The sequence below is a fragment of the Dasypus novemcinctus genome, chromosome 17 (genome assembly GCF_030445035.2).
Source record: "Dasypus novemcinctus isolate mDasNov1 chromosome 17, mDasNov1.1.hap2, whole genome shotgun sequence".
NCBI lineage: Eukaryota > Metazoa > Chordata > Mammalia > Cingulata > Dasypodidae > Dasypus > Dasypus novemcinctus.
In genome coordinates, this window is record NC_080689.1 from 39,775,644 (window position 1) to 39,800,612 (window position 24,969).

Genomic DNA, 24,969 nt, shown 5'->3' on the forward strand with positions numbered 1-24,969 from the left:
ATTTATTTGTTCTTTGGCTTTATTTTGGGGGGAGGTTTTAGATTGCAGAAGAGTCACAACTATGGCAGGGGAGAATCACTGGTGCATGGTTTCTGTGGTGGGGAGATGTGTGGGAGGACTGCACCTGGGGCATACCTCATTGAAATATGAATGTGTTCAAGTGGTCATGGGGTGTAGTCTAGGTGGGTGAAGACCCAGAGAATAACCAAAAAGTTATTGAATTCCCATACTGGAGAGTTCTGCTACAGTTTCTAATAGAGTGGCAAGAATCCCTAGTATACATGGGCAGTGCCTAGCAAAGGAGGACAGAACAATATTCCAGACCCTTGATATTGATGCTTATACTTATGAACCTCATTCTTGTGAAACTGAATATATAAATAGTATTGTATATTGCCTAAGAGTTACCTCCTGAAAGAATCCCGGTTACTCAAACATGGCCTCTCTTTAAGCCAAACTCAGCATATAAACTCACTACCTTCTCCCCAGTGTGGGACATGGCTTCTGGGATAAGCCTCCCTGGCACATGTGTCCCAGAGATTTAAATCTGGATGTTCATATGTTGGTTGAACCTTGAACTAGCAGAGTTGCAGCCAACACCTATTCTCCCTGGACTTGTCCAGGACAACTAACAAAAGGATGATGATGGACAACGCCCATCCCAAGAAACAGAGAGTATCTACAACCTCAAGACAGTTCCACCAGTCTGCCCCATGGGATTGGACCTAAGCCCCCTCTTTATTGGAAGCAGAGTGGGCATCACCATCTCCAGATGCTCAAGTGTGAGTAAGGAACAAACATAAGGAAGGAATGCAAGAATAGACTAACGTAGAATTATTATTATTCTAGTAATGGAAGAACTTGTTACACTGATATAAATGCAGTGGCCACCAGAGGTTCTGAGGGGAGGAAGAGGGAAGAATATGTGTAACATGGGGCATTTTTGGGACACTGGAATTCTTCTGAATGACATTGCAAAAATGGCTACAAGTCATTATACATTTTGTCAAAACCTATAAAATTGTGCAGTGCAAAGTGTAAACCATAATGTAAATTATAGACTGTGGTTAGTAGCAATACTTCAGTAGGTGTTCATGAATTTTAACAAATGTAGCACACTAATGAAAAATGTTGTTAATGGGGAAAAGTGTGGGAAGGGTATGGGGTGGGGTATATGGGAATCCCCTATATTTTTGATGTAACATTTATGTAATCTAAAGCTTCTTTAAAATAAAATATAATTTAATTTAAAAAAAGAATAATGAGTAGAAAATAGCGGGTGTAGCATTGATAATAGGAATTCCTATCTTCACTTCATGAGTTACATCTCAGGGGCCCCTTTCTTTGGCTGGACCCTCAGAGTGGGGGCTCAGAGATTCACGAAGCTATTACTAGGCACTGTTGGTATTTCAGAGGCCTCTTTTCCTCCCTTTGTTAGGCAGGCACTTTGAATTTTGTTGCCAGAGATATGGCAGTTATGCACTGGTATAAGTGTATTCATGTCCTTGAGACTACCAACTAATTTCTTCTTCCTGTCCAGTCTTCTTTACCAGTAAACCAGACTCATTTCATGCTTTCTTGTCTCTTCTGTTGTGGAAGGATTGCATTTGATTTCCAGGGCACACCATACTCCCTTTTGAAACTTGCTGATGCTTTCTCCTCTGCCTGGAGTGCTCACCCTACATGCATATCACACCTGCCCTTCCCTCATCACTAACACTTCCCTGGTAAAATTTGGAATCTGTCTTAATACTTGAGTTAGGCTCCCTTTTTTCCAGCACCAAGTCAATCTTGACTTCACTGCCTCTTCAACTCTTCTTAGATTCTGTGTTAGATTTCACTTTTATTTGTGGGAGATTGTAAAATGTGCTGGTGGATAACAGTGAGGCCCTAGGGCTGGCCTCATTCCACTTGAAGCCAAATGTCTCAGTTATTAGTTGAGTGAACTTAGGTGCACCTCAGTGCCTTCACGTCTAAAATATGATGATAATGACCATACCTACCTCATGGTACACCAACCATACCTACCTGGACTGAAGCATAGGACACAGTAAATTTTAGATAAATTTGATTATTATTGTGTTCACACAATATTCCTCATAGATCATATTTCTTTCCTGTTGTTTTATAAATGTCTATTAAATGAACAAGGTGCTCACTCTATTCATTCTGGCCCAGAGAAGATGAATAAAAATTGTTTGGTGAATGAATGAATATCTCCCATCCATAAATGCCTATTAAAAGGTGTTTGTGCTTTGTGTATAGACTTTCTTAGCTTTGTGGGCTCATGCTGTATATTCACCATTAGATTATTAGCATCTGGAGAGGGCAGCCTTATACTTCTTACATCTTTTATGACATGGATATCATAAGACTGTATATTAAAAATTCTGGTTATATATTTTAATTATTAGCAATTAGTTTATAGATTCTCTGATTTAAATTTTTGTTTTTGTTACTCAGCTGATGAATTTTGTTAAATGCAATTTTCCAATTAAATGTAAGGAAACTTTAGTCCATCTATAAAATCCTCTAGCTTATTTATAATCACATTTTTTACATTTAATTTTTTAACCTTTAAATATTAAGACAATTAGAAACTTATTTATGTATATGGTGGAACATGGAATTTTAAATTATTTTTTCCAAATGGTTAACCATATAACCAAATACAGTCATTGAAAAGTCTACCTTTCCCCACTAATTTGCAGTTCTGTCTTTAGACTATTTTTAATTATTACATATGTTTTTGTCTGATACAAAGTTTCAAGATTTATACTAATACTATGCAGTTTAAGTTATTGTTTACTTGTGATATATTTTGATACATAATAGGGTAAATCTTGAGTCATTATTCTTAATTTACAAAATTTCCTTGACTTCTCATATATCTTTTTGGTGAAATTTAAAATGAATATACTGAATTCTAAATAAATCTTACTGAGTTTAGTTTAGAATAGTATTTATTATTGTAGCCATTTGATATTGTTATAATTCCAAAAATAGATATTGGATTATGTTTGTAATCTGGCCTGTACCTGGGCATGATTAAGTTATGATTAGTGCTTTGATTGGGCCACATCATTAGGATGTTAAAAGGCATAGCAAAGGACAGAGTTGAAGCTTTTTGATGCCGAGGGTTTCTGATGTTGGAGTTTTGATGTTGGAGTTTGATGCTGAAGTCTTAAGCTGGAACCCCAGGAAGTCAGCACATAGAGGAAACAGACACAAGCCCTGGGAAGAAAGGACCTGAGCCAGGAAAAGAACACAAAAGAATAGAGACAGTTCCTTAGACATGGCAGAAACCCCAGGGAGAGAGACAGAGCCATTCACCTGATAGTCCACAGCTGATCTTGTGGAGAGAGGCAAAGTCTAGAGAGCCTCAGAGTTTACAGCTGACCTTGTGGAGAAAACAGAGGAGCTAAGCCCAGAGGAACCCAGGAAGCCTGAACTCTCACAGATGTTGGCAGCCATCTTGCTCCAATATGTGGAAATAGACTTTGGTGAGGGAAGTAACTCAAGCTATGGCCTGGTATCTGTAAGCTCCCACCCCAAATAAATACCCTTTATAAAAACCAACTAATTTCTGGTATTTTGAATCAGTACCCCTTTGACTGACTAATACAATTATGCATAGGTTTGTATTGTTGTTTTGTGGAAAGCATACATTTAGAAATTGGCATCTTTATGTTTATCAATCATTCTAGCCTTCTTTTATATGCTTAAGTAGAGGTTCATCATTTTATTAATAGAAATTTTGTTAATTTTAATTCTAGATAGTATTTATTAATTATTTTTAATGGGGTTTCTCTCTCTCTGTGTATATAAATATATTTTCTGTTATATAGTAAAGCTGTGCATTTGTAATATGTATAATTTACACACACACACACATTACACTTAGCAGAACTCTATGTTTTTTTACTTTTGGATTTTTAAAATTATGTCTGTTTAGATTTTCCAAAAATAATATCATATTTAAACAATGAAAATATTCTCTCATATCTCAAATTCTATTTCTAACTAGAAAGTTCCAGGACAATCTTAAATATTAGTAAGAGTGAAGGTCCTTGTATTTTTTCTTTGATTTTATTGATTTGACCATAGCTTTTGTCAACTATGGTTCAGAACTTTTATTGAGTACATCTTGTTGAGTATTCTACTCTCTTGTTTTTGTTAATTATCTGTATTGCATTACTCTTATCTCTAGCTTTCCGCTTCATAAGGTTGAATTTCTAGTCACTTATTTACCTTCTCTTAATTTCATAGTAAAGTCATCAAAAGCTATGAACTTTTCCTACTTCATAGGCTATTTTGCAAAGATTATTATATGTGGTATAGTCATTATTTTCTAAATAGTCTGATAATGTAGTTTTTATTTTGCCTTTGTTCTTTTTTAACTGTATTCTTGGCATACAGCAGACTCTCAATAAATAAGATGACTTAAGTTATGGAAATGTGCAGTTTGGGTTTGCTTTGTAAGTGATTTTATGCTTTGTTATTATTTGCTATTTATATTTATAAGAATGTTTAGAGAAGTTGAACTGTGTATTTTTAGATTTTAAAATTGAAAAAAATATTCATTCATCATGTATAATGTGAACAAATTTTGTACAGGGCAAGTAACATGTGAAAATATTGTACTTGCCTGTAAAACAAATATTATCTATGATTGTGTTCTATTCATACATCTATATAATATTAATATAAAGATAAATATTATCACTTTTAACTTGCAGTTGGATTTTATAATATTCACATTTATGCTCTCATTTTATGTTCAGTATGGCACTTATGTTTTAGATGAGGATTTTCAATTTTAAAATACCTTATGAGATTTTACCTCATTTTAACTGTAAATTTTCTTTTTTTTCTTTTTAGCTTGTTCTTACTCTTGTATGTGCTTCTGAACTGTTGAGTTTTACTTTCACCTTTTCAATTATATTTTTCAAAGCTCTTTTTCTTTGCTTTATTGATCTGGATATTATTTTTCAGGCTCTGAGTAGTGACCGTTGGCAGCTTCATTTTTCCACCATCTCAATATATAGTCCAATAAAAGAAATGATTCAAACCACAAATATTTAGAGTTGATCCTCCTTGATTTTGAGTAGCCTGATTGGAATAATGAGATCATTCCTGAATTGATCAGTAAGGTTAGTGGATGTGTGATTGATTTTCCATAGGTCACAGTCTCCACTACTGGAACCCAGTAAAGTCAGGTCTAAGGAACTGATTGGGATTAATCAGAAAGAAAGGAAGCATGTTTATTTGAAATGTGGCAAAAAACATTCTGGGCAAGGAAAATAACCCATTAAATATCCACAACATATTACCTTCAGTGAATCTGGGCTACTGGATTTTCCACTCAATTTATTATAGTCTACACAATTCCTTTCAAGGATGTCTTCCAAAATTACTTTTAAGTTTCATGATGGAACCCTTCCAGTATTTGGACAGTAATAGAAAACAGTATCTATAATTGGGGGGAAATGTTTGAATATGGAGGATCAATTGTCACCTTTAATTGGAATTTCATAATTCTTATTACCTTTTATCTTATAGCATAATGATAGTATCAAATTATCAAAGATTACCAACATAGATAGAGTAACTCTTCCAGGTGTATTTAGTTTCATTATGAGTTTAGAACAGCTTAGTGATTGCTTTTCCATTATGGTACACATACCTGGAAATTTAATTTTATTGTTGGACTGAGTTAAACTAACACTTCACATTAAAATATTTATTTAGTTAAATATTTATTTAGTTACTTTTGTATGTCCATGTCATTAACAATGCCTATTTAGTGACCAAATATAAAACCTTGGCAGAAAATTAGCCTGGATATGTTATTTTCTTAGCCAGTGCTTGTTTCTCCTCAAGGAATTTGAATATTCTTTATTATACAAAAATAGTATCAATGCTAATTAATAGAGCATGTTTGTTTTCACATCTTTTAATACCTGATTACTGTTTTTTACACACTGAACATGACACAGAACAAATTTCAGTGTTGATTAGGGCAGCAAAGTCAGATGGGTAAGACAGCCCTGTAGAAGTCTTAATGATTCTAACAAATCCCTCATTTTCTCTTAACCAAATTTATTGTACTGCACACTTTCCCACAGTACTTTCAAAATGATTCTGGTTGATGAATATCCACTTATTATCTTATCCACATGATTCTGTGGGCTCGAATCAGAAAGAGATGATCTGAAAGACGGTGGATTCACCCAAAGGAAATTTCTCCTAAAGAAGAGGACTGGTAGAAGCACCTATATTTTCACAGTATCATAAGCCAAATATTTGCCCTAACTATCATCTCATGAGGATACTAAGAGAGTAATAATTAAGTGAAATGCTGAAAAGTCTATCTGTAGGTTCTATTTTATGCAATTTGAATACCAAATATCTGCAATAAGATCATTTGTAGATGCATTTTTATTTTATAAAATGTCACATAGTTTTAAATGGTAAATTATTTTGATTTGTTATCTATATGTTGTAATGACTAACAGCACTCAGCACAAAGGTATGTTCGCTGATTGACAATCTTCTAAGAAAAAAATTTTTACAATGCCTACTTGCATGGGAAAGGTCACATAATCTTAGTAGATCACTGTTGGGAATAATAAGGAGGTGGAGAAAGTTGGCAGAGTACCAGACCTACTGAAGAGAGAATTATAGTCTTGAAAGTCACTTGGGAGTGAGAAAGAGATGCTACCCAGCTGTAGCAAGGATGACGATTCCATCTGGGTGCTCTTTATTCAGGTCAAAGTTTGATGGGTAACATTTCCCATACCTCAGGGGGTAAGATGACAAGGTAATGCAAGTGATCAGCTAAGTGAAGTCTAGTTTCTAACTGATGATACAGTGGAAAACAAAAGCAAAAACAAAGAGTGTAATGAAACATAAAGTATTAAATAATGTTTAATATTTCCCTTTATGTTTTAATTTATAGATTTTTTTTCCAGAGAAGTCACTCTTTAAATTCACTATCAATCAGTCAATAATTATTAATATATATTTTTATACAACACTGCAGTAGAACTAAAATAAAACAACAATCTCTCATTGCTAGAAACTTCAGTCTTAAAAATTAATTCAATTCACAAATCATTTATTAAGGGCCTATTACATGCGGAGTTTGTTGCAGAGTCTGTAATACACAGGCATGAGAGGCACAGACAACTGAACAAATATCTAAAGTAAATAAGCCATGTGCAACTTCCTATCATGCAAGAGCAAAAGGGTGAATATAAATATATGGACTAGACATGATAGAAAAAGAAAAAGATAAGAACCATATAAGGATCAAAACATTTTAGAGCTCAATAACAGTATGCTTCTGTATCCTCTTCTCTCTGTCAAATAAACAAAAGAAAAAAAAGGAAATTTTGGGAGTAAAAAGGTCTTGTCTGGGATTAAAGAACTGGTCAGTCTTAGCAAAAAGAACTACATAGACTCGAAGATTCCTAACATCCACTCAAGTATGTCCTTTCCATAATCATAGTTAATACTAATAGAATGCTTATGATATGTATGTTATGCAGGCATTGCAGGCTACCCAAATTTATCCTCCCAACAACACTAAGAAGTTTATCATGGAAATTCTTTTTTACATAAGCAAAATGTAGTAATGCCTCATCTTGCCCCTACAAAGAGAATACACACATTATGCACTCACACACATGATAACACATAATACTAAGAAGAGGTTGGCAGGTAGGAAGGTATTGGTGGATGGGTGCTCAGTCAGTAATGAATATATTATTTCGAGATGATGAAGGGGGAAGTAGTAAGAAATGAATGGAGAAGGGAGATAGTATATGAATTACCTATTGTTGCATAACAAGCCCTAAAGCGTAGTGGACTAAAACCAAAAAGAGACTTGGGGTTGGCTGATGCAGTCAGGTTAAACTGCTCTTGGCTGGGATCCCTCATCTTTCTGCTGGTACAGGCCAGTTTAAGATTTTCTTTTCTGTTGGGCAGTGGGTCACCTGTTAGCTAGGTGACAGAAGAGACCAAGCCACAAATCTCTTATTATCCATCATGCTAGCTTGGGCTTATGTGGTCACACGGTTGTGGCAGATTTCAAAGACTGAGAGTGAAATGCTGTAAGACATCTTGAGGCCTGGACTCAGAATGTTGCATATCACTTCTACTGTATTCACCTGATTAAGCCAGTCACAAGGTGGTGGGAAAATAGATTCCTCTTCTTGGGAGGAGCAGTAGAGAACTGTGGACAGTTTTGCAATCTTACAGATGGTCAGAGATAAAACAGATGAATTAGAATGAAGTGAGGAGTCAGTGAAGAAACAACAGACTAATAGCCATATATTTACTCCTAAAATCATAGAAATAATTTAAGGCAGAACAAAAAGAAAATATTTTGTGGGGCTATTGACAATTATATTTTTCTACGTAATGAAGATAAAAGATTTTATTTATAAATTTTTGAAGTTTGAAGCATTTGGTATTTCATTTGTGCTTCGCATGGGAATTAGCTTTGAGTTTTTTAAAATAATATTTATATCTCTAGATCACTGACACCTTTTCACCATGGAAAAAAACACACATAAAGGTAATGTATGCATTTCTATTATACATGGAAAGACAAACAAAATAAATAGAATATTTCTTAATTGTAACTAAACTGAACAATGGGAAATATTTCAACAGATGAGCTAAAATCTTGATTTTTTTCTGTTGCAAGTATATGAAATTATGGTAGGTTTTATCCGAGCAAACAGAAACTCATCTGACTCCTGAATTCTTTGCTATGATTGGTAATAGAAGACAGGGTTGCTGGGAAATCAGGTCTGAACAATTTTTATTTTAATTCTTGGGAATCGTGACAGATGTTTATAAATTTCAACCCAAACTTTACTATTGATGATTTATTCACATTTCAATGTGGGTAATACATATACCACCCCTTCCCACCACTCTTTTCTGATTGGGAACCTAGTTTTTCATTGTTCTCTTTCTTCAAGAGACATTAAAACTTATCCAACTGGCCATGAAAATAGACTGTGAGGAATATACACAAATAAACAACTGAGTGGAGTAACCTGTTGCATTCTGTTTATCCAATCTGAATCATGTTCTTGATTATAGACCCACTTTTTCTTCTCTTCCCTGGCTCTTCAGCCCTCTTGAACTTTCTCCTCTATTTTTCTGGCTTCCTTGCTCTCATCAATAAACCAGTAATTCCCGAGGACCTACTAAGTACCTGGGACATATACACAAAGTGATTAAGACAAACATGCCATTGCCTCCACATGGACTGGTCGTTTTTCGTAACTAAATTTCTGAATCAGATTGTCAAGTTTAATACAAACTAAAATATTATTAATGAAACAAGTCAAAAATGAAACAAAATCTCTTGGGTTTTATACTAGACTACAATATAATTTGCAGAGGACTTCAAAGAGAAGTTGTAACTTTATAATTTTGAATCTTCAAAATCAAGAATATTGTATATTACTTCCTAAAATTCCCTTAATTTTACTTGATTTTTGAATTTTTCTATATATAGGTCTTAAGCAACTGTTTAAATGATGTTTTTGATGCTAATGTAAATGGTACATTATCTAAATATTTTTGCTGTTATATAGAAATATAATTAAATTTGTATATTGACTTTGTGTTTAACAATCTTGCTACATCATTTTTAAACAGTTTTTTAACTACAGTCTTGCATTTTCTATATATGGAAACATGTTATTTTCAAATATGATAATTTTATCTCATCCTTCTCAGTTCTTAAATTTTTCTCTCGTTTGTATAACTAAGACTTCCAATAAAATGTTGAATGGCAATCGTTATATTAAGCATCTGTATGTAATCATGAATCTCTAAGTAAATCTTTCAACACTTAACCATTATTTATGTTGTTTTCTTTTCATACGGCTTGCCAGTTTAAAAGTTCTCTTCTGATCCTCATTTCTAGGACTTTTAAACTATAGCTGAAAATTGAATTTTATCTGTGCTTTATAGGCATCTATCTGAGATCATCAGAAATTTTTCTTTCTTAATCAGTTACATTGACTGATTTCCACATGTTAAACCAATTTGAATATTCCAGGAATATTCCAAATTTGGTGATGATGTATGAATCCTTTTTTATATATTGCTAGTTTTAGTTAGCCTCCATGTTCATATTTAAAATTTGTTTATTATTTTCCTTTCTTGTAGTTTCCCTACTTAGTTTGCTATCAATATTATGTTTGGCTGCATAAAATGAGTTGGAAAATGTTTCTTTTTTGTAATCTATACAGGAGATTATGTAATATTGGTGGTAATTTTTTTCTTAAAAGTTTAGTAATATTAAACTATAAAATCCTATGAATTTTGTTTTGGTAGGTTTTCAAAAAGAATTAATTAATGATTTTAAAAGAAACTTTAGATTATATAAATGTTACATAAATATTATAGGGGATTCCCATATGCCCCACCTCTTCCCCTCCCATACTTTCTCACATTAACGACATCCTTTATTAGTGTGGTATAATTGTGATAGTTGATGAACACATATTGAAGCATTTTCACTAAGCATGGATTATAGTTTACCTTATAGTTTCACCCTTCCCCCCCACGATTTTCTAAATTATGGCAAAAGGTATAATAACCTGTATCTGTCATTGCAACTTCATGCAACGTGATTCCAAATGTCCCCATATTACACCCATTTTTCCGTTTCCCTTCCCTTAGAACCTCTGGTGGCCACTACCACTGCATCGATGATAAGAGTTCTTTCATTGCTAGAATAACAATGTCTATAGAAGAATAATAGTAAGTCTAATTTGCTTCATTGTTCATTCTCCTATCTTGCAGATTTGGGGATGAAGAGGCTCACTCTGCCTCTGATTGAGAGGGGGCTTAGATCCTATGGGGCAGATGGATGGACCTCTTTTGCTTGCAGTTGCTGACTCTCTATTTCTTGGGGTGGGTATTGTCCATCATTATCACCTTGTTAGTAGTCCCGGGTAAATCCAATGAACTGGAAAGGAAGTGTTGCAGTTCAGCTGAGATTCAGGGCCCAACTGGCACATGGATGGAACCAAGATTTAAGTCTCTTAGACATACATCTATGAATTATAGTATTACTATAGATTCAAATAGAAGGGACAGAAGAGCCATAATTAGGGAAACCACAAATGAGTCCAACTCTGTCACACTGGGGAGCATAACTTCCAAGGCAAGGCCTCTGGCAGGGCGCCAAACTCCTGAGCTGTTTGCCTTGCCTATAGTGTCTGGATGTTTCTAGAGCCCTCCCTCAGAAGCCCCACTATTTGACGCAATATTTACGTGGCAGTCAATGGGATCCTGCTGAGATGTGTGTAAGCATAATGTCTGGAACGATCTCCCAACTCACTTTGAAATCTCTTAGCCATAAAATCACATTTGAATTTACAATTTCCCTCTTATTGTCAAGGTCTTTTTCCAGGTGCGTAGCTAGTTGGCTCTTGTTAATAATCCATTAGTGCCAGGGATGCTCATCCCTGAGAGTAATGTCCCACACTGGGGGGAAGGTAGTGTGTTTATATGATGAGTTTATAGAGAGTCCCCACATTTGAGCAACAGGGAGGCCCTCAGGAGGTAACTCTTAGGCAACATATAATACTAGGCTAAGTTTCTATTTCAAAAGAAAAGGTTCATAGTACAAGCAACAATATCAAGGGCTCTGAACAATGGTCCATCTTTCTTCACTAGGCACCGCCTCTGTACTAGAGGGCTTCTTTCTGTCCCATTAGAGAATATAACAGAACTCCCAGAATGGAAATTTGATATTCTTTCAGTTATTGTGTTCATCTCCACCCACTGTGACAATGCCCCACGAACCCTTGGATACATTCATATGCCTTAGAGGCATGCCCCAGATGAACCCTCTTCCATTCATCCCTGTCACAACACCCTGCACCAAAGATCCTCCCCTGCCACACCTGTGACCCTCTGTGATCCAAAACCTCTCCAAAGATGAAACCAAGAAAATAATCATACAAAAATAATAAAATATGATAGTTTAAAAAAATAACATACAAAATTTAAAAAATTTTAAACTTAAATAAGAAAATTTTTTAGACATTGTCTTTCATCACTGTAAAATCTGTTGTCTTGTATGTACAGTTAAATATTCTTGTGTCTTATTTTTTTCCATTTTATCTTCAAAGAAGCTTTAAGTTACAGAAAAATCACATAGAGAATATAAGAGATTCCCATATACCCAAAGCCCTCTCCCTTTCCCCCTCTCCCCCAGTAATAGCTTTTTACATGTGGATGGTACATTTGTTACAATGATGTACACATATAGAAACATTGCTACTAACCATGGTCATGGTTTACATTATGATTTACATTTTGGGACATACACTTTTATAAATTTTGACAAAATTTAAAATGGCATGTATTGCAAGATCATGCAGAAGAATTCTAATGCCCTAAAAATTCTATCCTATTCTTCCCTCCCTCACCCCTTGGAACTTACTGTAAACACTAAGTTTCACTTTTTGAAGAGTAAGATTCATAGTTACTTGCAATAATATTGAGGGCTTGACATATTGGTTTGTTTTCTTTTATTAGGCTCTGCCTATGTCCTCAAGAGACTTTTACCCCTCTAATTGAGAACACAGCATGATTCCCCAGGATAGGAGCTTAATATTTTCTTGTTTATTGTGTGGGTCTCCACCCACTGATATATCAGGACAAGATGAGCACTTACATATTCAATAGAAACATGCCCCAGGTGAACCCTTTTCTGTATGCCTCCCCCCACATCCAACACCATACCAGTAATCCTTTCCTGCCATATTTGCTAAAAGAATATTCCCAACATTGTAGTTTTAACCACAGACCTGCAAATCCCCAGGGTTCACCTGCTCCTTCCCCCAGTCTATGGATAGATCAACCCCCCTCACCCTATCCCTTCACAGACCGGCACAACTGAACCCAATAGCATCACTGCATCACTGTAATCTTTTGTTGCACACTGTACATTTTTATATGTTAAAGTGTTACATCTCTCTATTCCTTAAGTTTCTATCCAGCTAGTGATATGACAGAGATTTCCTTGAGTGCCAGGAACTAACAAAAACAAACCAATCAATGCAAAAAAGCATCTTTCACAGTCTTTTCAAATTGACTCTGCTTTGGTTTGTGCTCTTAATTTACAGTTTAGACCTCCTATCCAGAAGACCAGGTGAATATGAAATGCAGCGTCCTCTCCATCTTTTCTGAGTCTACATCATGTCCTGGGCTTGTGCTTTCACATGGCCTTAGGAATTCTTCCATATACAGAAATTCAAGTGCTCCTTCTTCTCCCTATGGAATCAACTGTTCCTGGGTGCTCTACTGTCTAACATAAAACAATCTTTTCACCAGGCTTCTTTGACTAATTGTTTTTTATGCAGTTTTAGTTGTCTGCAAGTTGCTTCTCCCTGCAAGGCAAGATCTGGAAGAGTGTGCCCATGGTGAGTTTCCTTTTCAGTCTTTCAAGCTGCTACCTGATAAATTATATAAGACCCCATTATGCACATAGATTATACTCTGTTCCCTCTGAAACTGGCTCAGGGAACTACAAGGGGAGCATGGCTTCACATTAAGCCTGGGAGGGGCTAGCAGAGGGGCCAGCAAAGGTGCCATAAACTTCACTGACCATTTTTAAAGGTGTGTTTTCTTGATTTGGTACTTACTTAGTTACTACAACTTTATCTGTTTCTCAGAGTTTTGAGGAAAGTGGCTCTGCTGGTTTTTGCTAGTTGTTCGAAGAGCAATGGGGCAATGGCACATAGAGTCTTATGCCACAGTCTTTGAACTATATTTTTGTCTTCTAACTGAAATGGAAAGATGCATTTTACTGTTCACTTAGATAGGTTCATGTGCATTAGTGTCATTCTTAAAAAATTTGGCCTCCCTACCATAAAAAATTCTTGCAAGCAGTAACAGATATTTCCAAATACATGCTGTGTACAAACCTACTGAGTGTATCTCAGATTGAAATAGGCCTACTGTTCTAAATAGTTTCAAATTCATGATGAAACAATAAAGAGGAAATTACTGTTATGTTGTAACACATCATTTTTACCTTTCCAATCAAAGCACTGTGGCATGTGCCTTTACTTACTTGGCAAATTAATAATATGTTTTAAGAAGCAAAACTAGGTAGACATTTCAAGCTCTAGTAAACTTCTTAAAATTCTCATTACTAAATGAGATCATTTTTATTTGGCTTCTATGTCTATCAGTTTGTTAAAAGCTCACTCTGAGTTTATCAAATTTACCAATTACCAAACAAAATACACTGTTTTTATTTTCCATCTTCTTTCTCCTCTGCTGCCCTCAAAATTATGATCTGTCCCTTGTTTTTTTTTTTCTCCTCCTTTTCTGTTTCTCTTATGATTTTTTTCAGATTGTCTTCCTACCTTACCAATAAATCTTTGATATTTCTTTCTCATATACTGTAAAGAAAGGTATTTCTTAAAATTTTTATTTATTTTTGTTTTTCTTTCTCAATCCCAATATCACTTGAACTGTAGGCCTATGAATTCCTTCAATTTTCCTCATATGGCCTGGCATCATATTGATTCACTATTCTGCCCACTGTCTTTTATGCTACCTCTAATTTGTGATTCTTGCCCCCAAAGTATTTATTATAGTATAAAAATGGTTCTCAATTTCACTGGGATCCTGTAGTTCTAGTAATGGGATCAAAGCTCCATTAGCTACTTTGGTAGCTATATAACACAACACTTGTATCATAATTTCTAACTTGACAATTCTGCCACAAATCTTATAATACATTATTAGTCAATTCTTTCTTTTTCTCAGTCACTTTCTTAATGATGCCAGCTTTCTCCCAATCATTCTAGAATTACCAATATTTTCTTTCTTACTTTCTATTTCTAATTAACTTAGAAATTCCTATTGATGACTTCTTCTAAATTCTTATTTTTTACCCTATTCCAAGGTCTTATTTTAGGAAGTAATTACTCCTGATCTTCACTGAAATAACTTCTCCCCTAGTAACATTGTTGCTTTGACCTCAGTCCTTTTTAGATTATAGTTTTTGTGGCAATTTGAGATTATTTTATGAGTCCTCATTTAGAAAGATTATGTTTGTAAACTCATCTATTCTTCTGGGTGTGATACCCTTGATTATGTTGGATTCCAGTGAGGGGCCCTAAATTAAATTACCTGTTAAGATTAGGCTTTGATTGGACCACATCAACAAGGCCTGATTCAGGTTGAGTCCCTGCTCCTTGGTGGGCTGATAAAAACACACGCTCACTCAAGAAGCCATGCCAGAAGACAGAGAGCACTGTCATTTTTGATCTTGGGGACCCAGGGAGAGATGAGCCATTTACCTGATAGCTTGCAGCTGAGAGAAAAGAAGCCCTGAGAGACAAGCCCTATATCAGTTTAGAGTTATGATCAGGAAAAAGCTGGGCCCACAAAGCCTTAAGAGGAAGAGGAAGCCCAGGAAGAGAGACCAGCAGAGATCAGTGGCCATCTTGCTTCAACACGTGGCAACTGACTTTGGTGAGAAGGCACCCTTGAGTTGCACTCTTTAGGGCCTTGTAATTGTAAGCTCTAACCCCAAATAAATACCCTTTACAAAAGCCAACAGATTTCAGTACTTTGTATTGACACCCTTTTGGCAGACTAATATAGCCTCATATATATATTTTCGTATTGAACAATTACCTTGTATAAAAAATTGCTTCATTCAACTTCTCAATAAAGTTAATATTTCTTATTATGAAACTTAAATACCTTTTATAATTTGGTAGCAACATACCTTTCAATCATACCTCATACAATTTTATTTATATACTGTTAATCAGGCAACATTCCCCTCTAGCTAAAATGCCACTCTTTCCCCATGTCTGAGATTTTGTTTATACCATATCTTTTGTCAACAATTTCTTAGCTCCATATGCCAATTGAAACACCACTAGTGTTTCAAGATCTTCTCAACTGCTCTCATCTTACCAAGATTTCTCTGATACCTGCTTGCTGCTTTAGGCCAGATTTGCCAATTCTCTCATTTCTTACTTTGAGGTTATTATAATCTCATGTCCACTCTATATTTCAGCCAAAGGTCTTGATTTGTCTCTTTCATTTGATTCTAAAGCACACAGGCTGTGGCTCTCTTTCTTAAACTTCAAAAAATACATACAACCAAAGAAACATATATTTGTACCCAGTTAATGCTCAATAAATATTTTTATCAAATGAATGCATGAATTAATAAAGATAATTATATAATTCTTGTATATTTAGAGCAAAATTTCATTGTTCTGAATATCTTAAGATTTTCTAAATGCAGTCTTGCATCTGTGAATATATTAGTTTGCAATGACTGCTGTAACAAATACCATAGACTGGTTACCTTAAAAAAACAGGAACTTACTTTCTCACAATTTTGGAAGCTAGAAATCAAAAATCAAAGTATCAGCAGTTCAGTCATGTTTCTCTGAAGTCTATAGCATTTTGACGGTGGTTTACTGTGATGGCTAGGTTAATATGTCAACTTGGCCAGGTAAATGTGCTCAGTTGTTTGGTCAAGCAAGCACTGGGTAATTGTAATACAAGGACATTTAGTCATCAGTGAGTTTACTGCATAGATGGCTGATTACATCTACAATCAACCAGGGAGTTTGCTGTTAGCAATGAGTGACCTTTTTATGCAATCAGCTGAATGCCTTAAAAGGGTAAGTGATTTCAGCATTCAGAGAGAATTTCCTAGCTTGTCTTTGGACAGCCAGCGTCTCCTGGGAGCTCATCAAGGACCTACATCTGACCTTCATCGGAGCCCCTGGTTTGCCGCCTGCCTGTGGAACCTGGACTTGGCCATCCCCAGGGTCATGTGAGAGACTTTTATAAAATCTCATACTATTTACAGATGTCCCTTATTGATTCTGTTTCCCTAGAGAACCCTGACTTATATACTTACTGATAATCCATAACTCAATCTTCATTTCCATCACATGATCATCTTTCTCCTCTTCTCCTCTGTGTCCAAATTTCCTTTACGTACTTGAACTCCAGTCATATTGGATTAAGGTCCACCTTGATTCAGTTTGGTTTCACCCTTACTAATAATAACATCTTCAAAGATCCTATTTATTAGTAGGTTCACATTCACAAAACCAGGGGTTACAACTTGGACATGTATTTATGGGGTAATGTGATTCAACCCACAATAATAAGTAAGTGGAGAAGGGAGAGAGAATTAGTATAAGGTTAGTATGAGATAAAGTGGGCACAAAGCCCATGTAAATCAATGACAGTGTATGTCACTGCCTGTCTGCCTCCCACATTTCCTGCAGAACTTAAAAAAATATTTTAAAAACTTTGTTGTTATTTTACATGCTTGGTTTTTGGTTTTCTCTTCCTAACTATGGTTCTTCCAAAGAATATAGCACACAACACTTATAAATAGCCAAACATGTGTTGGAGGGGTGAGGTTTGGCAGATTCAAGAAAATTATCAATTCAATTGCACATTCAGGCCATCAGACATTTGAAGAAAGAGTTCTATATGCTAGACTCACTTGAGATAATTTAGTACATTATTAATTAGTGCTAGAATTATGAGCCTGGATTAGCTAATAAAGACTTCAAGTTGCTTACTGTATTCATTTTAAGAAGTCAGTGATATGTTTAACTCATTTTAAAACATTCAAATTCAAATTAAATTTAAATTTAATTTCAGGTGAACTAAGATCTGATTATAACTTGCTGTTTTTAAGGGTATTTACTTTTCATTGTTTCTCAACCTGCAAGAAGAAAAATGCCAGTTAAAGGAAGAATAACATATTATATGAACTCCAGGATCCTTGAGTATTGCTGTTCACACTTCCCAGGGTAAGTGAAGACAAGGGAGGAAATCCTTCTTCTGAAGTTCCTGAGGTGTTTTCAGTAAAGAGCTTCAAAGCATCTGGCACATAGTATTTTGTATTCAGCCAGCTCCTCCTAGTAAAGAGTGTTCCCCAAGAGTAAATTAGGCAATTAGCAGAATAATTAACTATTTCAAGCCAAAGAAACATCACTTAGTGCCCTGGAGTAATTGTAATGGCATAAATGAAATTAAATTTGGTGCCTCATCATTTTTGTCCAGTCATAAGTTTCCCTTTTGAGTGACCATCATAGCTAGTCCTGCCCTAGGCATAACCACAACTACAAGGCAAGCACCTCTATATAGTTTGGATGATAAGAGCCATCCTTAGCTTCTCTGAATGGCCCAATCCCCTTTTGTGCATCATAATTTGCTAGGAAGGCCTATATCTTCATATGGCTTGGATGATTTGAAGCTGCCCTCAACTTCTCCAAATAGCCCTTGTTGCTTTAGCTTTTGTATGGTATAGTTTGAAATTTCTAATCCTCAGTATCTGTGGGAAAGTCCTATTCCTCTCCTCTGGGTCACAATAAAGGTAAGAGCCCAGGGTCCATATGTGCTCCTCCTCCCTTCTCACCATGGACCCTCACAAGAACCTAGGTTAGATAAGTCCTGGGTCCCTCTGTTGCCCTCACTTTCCCTTCTGTAGCTCCAGGGCCTTTGATCAACAAAGCTGGCTTTTCACACATTCTTTGCTGGCTGGCTATCTGTGTTTGCTACTCATCAAATAGCATCCAAAACAGTGAAAATGAGCAAATTAGTAATCCTGCAGTTGGTTAATGCTCAGGAAGTATGGCTGCTCATTTTGGAGGACCCATTGACTCATTTGTTCAATGGAAAACCTGCTAATGCACAGGAAGAAAGGAGCTTGTGATGGGATCGACTAAATTATTTGGAAGCCAAGTACCAGCTGCCTTAATAATCACTCACATACTTAACCAATATTGTATTCATGAAGTTCAGTTTTTCCATGACTTTCACCACTATCACATGGTTTTAGTTAAGATCTGCATGTTTAGAGAAGGAGAGGTTCGAATATATTCTGATCCTATTTCAAATACCCAGTTCTGCTCATTATTGATAACACCATGATCACAGTTACTTATTTATGGGTCTATTTATAAGGAGTTCTAAGTTTAAGATGCATTGAGAAGGTTGCAAAACTTCTTTGAACATATCCCACAGGTCTACTGTAGGGATGCAGTTGCACTTATGAGAGCACTTAGGAGAATGTTTAGCATATTAAAGGTGTTCAAGTAATATTACTTGGATGAAAATTTTATATTTCTGATTCTCGCTTAATGTTTTCTGTAAATTAGAGCAAATACTACTTGCTTTGCCTACTACATAGGCTTGTTGGATAATCAAGGAGAGTGAGAGAACAAAAGCACATTATAAAATTTTAATAATTTCATTTATATTGCTTCTATGTGTCACACATATTCAGTGATTCAATGATTTCAGCTATTATTGCTACTATAAACCAATTATCTATTAAGAAATTAGCGCAATTACTAGTGCATGCTAAGTTCTCAATAAGTGGTAGCCATTATTACTAGAATGGTATAATATCATTATTAATACTGATATTTTATAGAAATTGCTTCTATAACTTCCAGCACACTAACTGTAGAATTGGATCTAAGAAAATAATTAAAATTTTAATCCAAAGTCACAGATGACTAATTCCCTTTTTCTTTTAAATTGCAGACATTTCTCATTTTATTGAGTGATACTTTTTGAGTAATTATTTTGAAAAGCAGTATTCAATATACTTGTCCTATGGCTGCCTAAGGATTAAAAAAAATTTTGCTATTCAGTTTTCCCTTCCTTTAGTGGACTAAAAAGTGAGGTTAAGAAGAAGTCACATTTCTGGACAGATAAATCTAAAAAGAATTGCATTCTATGGAAAAAAAATTGGGAAATTTCATCACGTTTTGGTTTTTAAGCACAATGTATGATGTCTCTCAGTGTGGTACAAAACTAGTAGAAATAGTCAAAGCAGCTTATATATTTTTATGTAGAGTCTGGAAGAAAAACAAAGGCCATTTAGATTTGTCACTTGCATTTGGAAAGACATTAGCATAGCCCTTGGATAGATACAGCTGAATCAACATGTTTTATCTGCATAACTATAATTACATTGATGGATGGAACCACTGTTAATGAAATGCAAAGGTCATTTGATACTAAAAATCCAAGGTGTACTGTATATATTACATTAATATGTTAAGGGCTCTCTTCTTATTTCCTTCCTTTCTTCCTTTTCTCTCCCTTCCCCTTACTTTTTCCCTTCTTCTACCCTCCAAACCTCTCCTGTCCTTTTCTGTATTCTTCCTTCTTTAGTCCTTTGTTTCTTTCAATAGTTTTCTGGAATGTAAGCAGAAAAGGTTATAATGATACAAGCTTTTCTTTTAACTAGAAGAAAACAAGCTCTTAGCATTTTAAGTCTTTTGTCTCATAGAAATAACCATCAAAAGAAACTAAACTTCCTAATGGCTTAAGAAAATAATTTCCACAATATTTGCCCTCCCATTTGGAATTTATAATACAAAATAGACAATGCAGATATGAACAGTAACTGAGGGTACATGGAAACAGTGGTGCATCTTTAAAATGATACAAGAATTGGTCTGTATTTATCACTATGTTTAGTAACCAGGAGATGAGCAAACCAGGGGCTGGTATTATCTCTGAGTCCAAGATGCTATTTTACTTTGGTCAAATCCTTAAATCCCTCTGGGCCTCAACTTCTTCATTAGTAACGTGGTAATTCAACTTGTCCTGCTTACAACAGTTTCTCTTTGTGAAGATCAAATAAGAATGAATGGAAAAGAGTTTAAAATATTATATGATATTGAAATGAAATATAATTATTTATGAGTTTCTTTCAACTGTGTCCCAAACTTTCCTAAGGTAGAACCACATCTTTGAAATAAAAAATTATAGATCTCTCACAATGCATTTTATTGTCTAGACTATACATAGGTGACAAGTAAATAACTGCTGAATATCTGTGTAACACAGGAGCAATACAGGTGCAAATGCCAAAAGCAATTCCAATGCAATATCAAGCTTAACATTACAAAAAAATGAGCACTATTAAATGGCAAAAATACATATGTGAACCTATTGCCTATAAAAGGCAATTCAAATTACCTAGTGTGATGTTCCAGGATCTTGATCTCAATTGCTAAATTGTCCTTCTAGTCTCATTTCCCACCACTCTACCTACCTAATTCCCAATATACCTAGAAGTTTTAGGCTTTCATAACATTCCTCACTCCTTTATGTCCTCTCACATAAGTGATCTTACCTACTAGGAAAAAAAAAAAGATCCTTCAGTGTCTAATTTAAATATTCCCTCTAAAGTGAATTGCTCTCCCCTCCTTTCCATTCATTCTCAGCTATTCATCTACTCCATCAGCCATTAAGTGAGCTAGTCATTGGGAAAGGTATGATTGAATCCGATCAGGCATCAGATCTCAATTTCTGTGTACTTATTCCATCTACTAAGTTATTACAGGCAACTGTCTTGACAGCTGTTTCACAATGAGGCCACAAATATTGCACTTCTTCAAACCTCCTAGAGCAGACTCCTTACTGGTTATCCCTCCTCTGCCCACCACACTGTCCGAAATCTAATGCCAAGTGCTTTAGACTTCAAGATAGCATCCCACTCTGGTTCTAATTTCTCTCTCAACTATCCCTTGCAATATAACAAGCTACCCCAAAATTTAGTGGCTTAATACAACAACCTTATCTTTGCTCCTGACTCATATAACTGCAATTTAGCCTGGCCTTAGGTGAGATGGCTCATCTGTGTTCAGTGTGGTGGTGGCCGGGTTTACTCGTGTTTCTGCAATTATCTTGTCGTTCACCTAGGGATGCTTGATCTGAATTTATCTCAATCCTAAGTCTGGTGATTAATGTCTGTTAGTTGGGTCAGTGTCTCCCTCCAGCAGGCTAGCCTGGGCTTCTCCACATGGTGGCAGCCTTGAGAGGGTGAAAGCAGTGGCTGCAAGGCCACTTAACCCTGGGAGAGGAAGTCACAGGACATCACTTCTGTTGAATTCCCTTAGTCAGAGCAAATCACAAGGCCAGTGTGGTGGTTTGAAGGTGTATATACCTCAGAAAAATATATTCTTAAATTTAATCCACTCCTGTGGGAATGAACCCATTCTAAGAAGGACATTTTGATGAAGTTTTTTTTCAGTTAAGATGAAGCCCAGCCTAATCAGGATAGGTCTTAATCTTGAGTTCTTTATAAATGAAAGGAAATTCAGGAAGAGAGAGAAAGCCACAGAAGCAAGAAGCTAAATTACGACAGAACCCAGAAAAGACTGGAGAGACCAGTAGAGGTCACCATGTACATTGCCATGTAACAAAGGAGTCAAAGATCAAGGATTACTTGCAGCCAGCCCCAGAACACCAGTCTCCTGGAAGCAAGAATTGCCTTGATGAAGACTCGATTTGAACTTTCTTTTAGCCTCAAAACCATGAGTGAATAAATTCCCACTGTTTAACCGGACCCATTTGATGGTATTTGTTTGAGCAGCCTAGGAAACTGAAACAGCCAGCCAAATTCAAGGGCGGATCAGCCAGTCACATTGCAAAGGGGAGTACAAACTTGGATGGACAAAATTATTGGAAACATTTTTGGAAATAAACACCAGACCTGAGTTTATTAAGTGTGAAACATGAAACATTATTGGATGCATACCTGTGTGGAAAACACGTAAATAAGTGTAGCCAGTGCCATTTGGAGGAGGTAAAGATATTCTAACAAAAAAGAGATGGTTTTCTGGAGTAATTTATATAATTTCTAGAGCATCAGAATTATCTTTCCTTCAATATCTTAAGGACCATTCCTGGCACCTAATAGGAAATCAATTAACATTTGTTGAATAAAGAAATGATTAAACTTGCCTATAAACAACCTAGTGTTGCCTTCTCTAGTGAAGATAATTGTTTGCCATTTTTTTCCACTTTCTCCATGGATATATGTTTACTCAAGTTGATTATAGCTTCTTGGTAATTTATGTGTTCCTAAGATATATTTTACTTTGTTGAGGCTAAAATCATTTTTGCTCATCCATCCCAATCTCTTATTTTATGCCCTCTGTACCTATTGGCATGCCCCTTCTGTTTTTTTTTTCTGTAGTATTCTCTATCTTAATATTTCTCCCTTTTCTGTTTTTAATTTCATTCTCAAAATTTAATTAAAGATGCTTATTCATAACCCATTTCTCTTAATATTTACTTTCATGGCATATCATTTCACATTTGCAGGGGAAGGTTTTTTCTTTCCTCTTCTCCTACCTGTATTGTTATTATATTAATTCTAAATTAGATATTGGTTATATATTAATCCTCAAAGGATTTAAACCATAAAAAAGCAGGGCCAATTGCATTTCTAGTTATACCATATCACAAACCTACTAAACTCTCTTTTCCTTTTCCATTGCAAAGTCCTCTAACTTTTTTTTTTTCCAGAAATACTGAAATCAGGCATAGATTACACTATTTAAATTGGGAACTATGTAAAGGAGAAAAAAAAATGCAACAGGGCAATTAAAGTGTACCTTTACTCATTAAATTTCCCCCTTTCTCAAAATCACTCTTGTCTTCTGGCCGGCCTTCATTTTAACACCTCTTTCAATCATAGGGGAAACTGTGCTGATCACAGGATCACAGTCATATATTCCTTAGCCCTGCAGAGACAGTAATAGAAATGCTGAAATCAAGAACAGAGACAGCCAGAGTTGAAAAGAGACGGAAAATCTCTCTCTCTTTTCCTCTACAGACATTTCATTTGATATTTTATGTGTGAATAATAAAGTATTTCCGCCTTTCATTCGGTTGGAATAAATATCAGAGAGATGTGACCCAAGAACCAGCGCAGATGGTTTTGGGCTGCTACTGATTATTCCCAGTGCATGAGTGGGGCTATGAAGCTATACAATTAGGATCCTGCTTGCATGTGGCTGAATCATTGCAATGTAATTCCTTATCACAGGAAACTTTCCTTGTCTACTTTAAACATAACTTTATTTTGCTAAAAGTATTGATTCTCAGAAAATGTCCAATGTTGTTCTAAGAACTTAGCAGCCTCTTTGATAATATCTTTGAACATGTTTGGGAGTTACTGTTGAATGCTGGAGATCAGAAAGGGACCACAGCACCACCTCAACTCTAGGAATTTGTTGTGGAGCAAGGGAATGTGGTATTGCAGGTTTACTTTGGAGGCCTTCAGTTTCAGCTCCTCCAGTTCTGGAAGGCCCCAAGCTCTGAACATTCCTCAGGGTGGATGAGTGGAGAAGTGGGTAGATGTGAGTGGGATGAAAAATGTAGAAATGGAAATTGACATAAAAAGGAAAATAGAAATGTTTTGGGAGCAGAGATTTTAGGTCAAACAGAATGTGTGCCAGGGAATATCATTGAACAGGTATTCGCATATCCATTGTGCAAGGGTGATGTGGAATATGCCAAAGGTACATCCTGCAGTTGTGTGCTTTTTAGAAAGTTGCAAGCATACATTTAAAACTAAATAATAGCAATAATAAAATAAATAATAAATATTAAAATTTTTTAAGAGAAAAAAAATAGAGTCCAGAATTCCTTTGGTACAACAAAATTAGTTCCCTGATCCTTCTGTTAATGTGGTTTCTATAACCATCTTTTGTTGAATTTTTTGAAATGCTTTAAGATGGAAGGGAATTAGTATTTGTATGTGCACTTTCTCAGGACTGTTTCTTTTTGAAGATGGAAATTTTTTTAAAAAATATTTTTAAAATATGGGTTCCATTGTTCCAAGGTCCTCCCTTAAAGCAATTCAACAATTGTAAATAATTCACATAAAACATAAACACTGAGCAATTGAGGGCTAACAAGTCTTCCTTTATACCAGAAATCTTCAATTATTCTAATCCAGAATTTTTAAAGTAGTTGTTAAAATGAAAGCTCTTTGTTTTAAAAATAAATATTATATGTAATGTATAATATGTAACATGTATAACAAATAAAAGAACATTTATTGGCCCTCTTACCTAGACTTTCTCTGCTGAG